General features: G+C 45.1%; 1 pseudogene; it reads left to right on the top strand.

Annotated features, from left to right (window-relative positions):
- The first annotated feature begins 599 nt into the window (after nucleotides 1–599).
- On the top strand, nucleotides 600–1,298 carry LOC147439342 (uncharacterized; annotated as a pseudogene).
- Nucleotides 1,299–3,814: the final 2,516 nt, after the last annotated feature.

Raw genomic sequence — 3,814 nt, 5'->3', positions numbered from 1 at the left:
AGAGAGAGAGAGAGAGAGAGAGAGGGAGAGAGAAAGAGGGGAAGGGAACATGAGAGTGAGGAGAGGGAAGGAGCATACCTGGCTCTCCTTCCTCTCCTCGTGTGTGTGTGTGTGTGTGTGTGTGTGTGTGGAGAAGAAAGAGAGAGAGAGAGAGAGAGAGAGAAGGAGAGAGGGAGAGCGTTTCCTGCTCCTTGCTTGAGGGCGCCGAAAAACTCAGATCTGAGATCTGAGTTTTTGGGCGCTCTTTGTTATTTATTTTAGCCCAGCCGGCGTCGCTATGAGCGTCTCAAATTTACAAGTAAATTTGCGACGCTCATAGCGACGCCGGGATTTTTTTTTTGAGCGTCGCTGTGTGAGCGTCGCTAATATGAATAGCCTCTTGTAGTGCCAATCCGCTGAAGGTCGAAGAGAAGCATCTTGCAAGTGCGAAGATGCTTTGTGTACCAGCCGATGAACCTTCCCTTGTGTCTTGTGGTGGTGAGTCCTTGCTAGAAGAAATGTGGTTTGATTGTGCATTCGATTTGATTGAAGAGCAGGTTTTTGAGGATGACTTGCCGAAGCTAGAAGCAAAAGCAGAGGTATATCAAGTTGATTTGTGTATGCAGGGGGTGGGGCAACCTTGCCTTGATAAGCATGTTGAGGTGCACGATGAAGTTTTGGAGTTTGTGTGTAGCCGTGGAGAGATAGCTCCGGCAGATGACTCTATGGAAATAGATATAGGTGCAGCTTATAAGAGTGAGGCTCCATGCAAAGAGGAAGGTGCCACCAACCTTGCAGGTGATGAGATATTTGAAGAACAAGTTGAATCTCGAGCAGGTCATACTCTAGGGTACGAGGAGTTGGTTTTAGAGCCTATTATAGAAGATTTGGATGTAGGTATGCAAGGCAAACATGTTTGCTTGGCTATGCAGCAGGTGAAGACAAATTGCAGGATTTTGCTACTTTATGTGATGCTATGGATACATGTGTAATTGGAGGTTTCTTTACATGTATCTTTGTATCAGTTGTGAGGTTTTTTTGAAGTGGACTATACTATGGAGGGTTCTGTAATAGATGACATGATAGCTGCATATGGTACCGGTGCTTCAAGTGATGGAAAGTATGTTTATAGTGGGCATGAAGACTCATGGATACAAGATGCTATACATCCATGCTATAAAGAACTATCGAGGTGGCCCGTTTTTGGGATTGCACGTGTAAACAAAGGCTTCAATATGAAGGCTTTACACGTAGATGGTTATGGCCAATACCATCTATTTGATCCAGGTGGAGATTACACCATGCTTGGGGAAGCTTGATCTTTCCATTTGATCTTGGACAATGATGCAGCATCCGTTTTCTCTCTATCTCTATCCTATCTATATAGCCACTATATCATCTTTTTCTTATATAGTTTATGTACCTATTTTATATCATTCTATCATATGCCGTCTTCTTTTACCTAAATAATACTATGGTTGAGAATGAATGCTCAACGAGGGGGTGGGCAATGATGGTGCACCCAATCTGTGTCGGCCTATGGAAGTGCTAGAAGCCCATGCATGGTAGTTTGCAGGCAAGTGGAAGGGACATTGAGCAAGTATTTGATGCATCTAGGAGACAGGTACGTAGGGATGGAGCACTCGCCAACAGAGACTGCAAGTGTTTTTTGCTATCACAAACGAGAGGAGAAAATGCTTATATCAGAAGGTTGTGAGCGGGACAAGGGGTGCTAGATGCAGGTGCTATCAAAGTTTATGATATGGGATTTTGATCGAGATGTCTGCAGGACGCTCTACTTTCCAGGGTATGTATGCTAAATGTGGGTTTCAGAAAGGTCAAGGAAAAATTTTAGCACTACTGGTCGGGGAAGTTTAGGAGTGCTCGAAGTGTACTTTTTGGTGATTTCAAAGCTCTCCGGATGCATGAAGGCTAATGATTAGTAGCAATCCAATGGGATGCGGGTTGAAGGTTGCCGACACTTGTCTATCCACACTAAAGAGGTAATTTTTATGGAGTTTTATTGCATCGGCAGTTTTTGGCGTATGCAAGGGGGCCAAACCCAAAGCTTTTTAAAGCTTTAATAACTTCAAATAAGGAGTTGCATGAGGGGTGGCACCACTGCAGGTAGAAGAAGGCCAAGCATGGAAGAGGCTGCCATGTGCCAGACATGCGAGAGAAGGGCTCCATTTGGGTGGTTGCCAAAACGGGAGGAGGTGACCAAGAAAAAGGCGGCCAGTTGGGTGGGTTCACGAGACGGTAGGAGGTGGTGGAGCTCGGCCATTTGTTGCAGAGGAGGTGACTGCTAGCGATATCGCTAGTGGTCAAAGAGAGGGAGGCTCAAAGATAATCATCGAGGGGCTTGATTGTTGCGCACTCAAACTGTGCAGAGCCGCCAGTTGCAAGGTCTTGGAGGGCTGCAAATGAAACTGCAGGGCGAGTGGAGGGCCGCCAATGACAGAGGTAGGGCCGAAAGGTGCAGCTCACTAAAAGGGATGCCATACTACAGGAGTTAAGGGGAGTCAGAGGCGGATATCGAGGGAGGAAGGGTGCTGGCATGAGGTGGGGTAGGTAGCCAACCATAACCTGTTGTAAAGCGCTTGTATAAAGCATGAGAGAGTTGCGCCATGAACTACAAGAAGGTGCAAGATCAGCATGTGAAGATAAGGTTTGCAGACTTGGGTGCCATATTACAGTAGAGAAGGGGAGGTCAGGAGCGCAACAGTTTAATGGTGATGCCATATTGCATAGAGGGTCGACCATTGCATGATAACAGCGGCCCTGAGGAGGGAGCGTTCTAAGAGGGATCCATCATTGTACGTGTTTTGCTAATTGAAACATCTTGAGTCTCCATATACTCGTTATTTGAGTGATCAATATATATCGTATTTTCTCTCATGCTCACTTACCTAATGTTAGCGGGTATATTGTCCTTCGGAGGGATGTGGAGCTAGGGGTTCTCTCTATGTGGATGTAGTGTGTGTCATAAGGGTGTAAACTTGTAAGTAACCTCATGTATGCCAATGATCATGAAAGCATCTGTACATGTTAACATATCTGTGATCAGCTATATGTGGTTATATGTTGCTATGAGGGGTTAGAAGCAGTAGCCATCATGTTGTGCTTTGTGATAGAGTGTGTGTAATTGGGGTTGGTCGAGATCGGGCAGAGGCAATAGTTATTTCCAGATTGTGTATCAAGATGTGTGTTTACTAGGGGATAGGGGTGCTGTGAAATCACTGGGCTATAGAGAGGCATTCAGATTGTGTGCTAGTGGTTTTCTCATTAATTTCCCCATTTCCATCTTGTGGTGCCCCTAGTGAGGACCCACTGATTGCTTCTTAACAAAGTGTTCGTGAATCAAGATGAAGCAAGAATTTGGTCCGGTGTTCAAAGGAGATGAAGATGCAGACGATTGGATTGTCGATTTTGAGCTATTTATGATGACAGTACCGCGGATGCCAGGTGATGAAGCAAAGCTCCAGACTCTATCTTTGGTGCTACGAGGTAAAACAAAAGCTTGGTTCGATGGTTTAGAAGACGCACACAAGCAGGATTGGATCGGATCTCAAGAGAAATTTCTACAAAGGTATCGAAAGGTGGTGTCGGCTTAAAAGCAGATGCAAAGATCAAAGGTTTGCAGCAGGACGTAAGTGAAAATTTCAATACCTTTGTTGATAGATTTGAATCTTATTGGGGGGATTTTGCGGCAGCTACCCAAGCAACCTGTGTGGGATACTTTAAGTTGGAAAGGTTTCTATTTTCCTTGCATCCCTATGTTCGTGAAAGAGTGGATTACAAAGATCCAAGGACCTTTGATGAAGCTGTCAAAGTC

This window comes from Adiantum capillus-veneris, chromosome 16 (assembly GCF_014529385.1).
Source record: "Adiantum capillus-veneris isolate H3 chromosome 16, ASM1452938v2, whole genome shotgun sequence".
Classification (NCBI taxonomy): Eukaryota; Viridiplantae; Streptophyta; class Polypodiopsida; order Polypodiales; family Pteridaceae; genus Adiantum; species Adiantum capillus-veneris.
The sequence above is the reverse complement of the archived record's forward strand: the minus strand, read 5'-3'. Positions and strand labels throughout refer to the sequence as shown.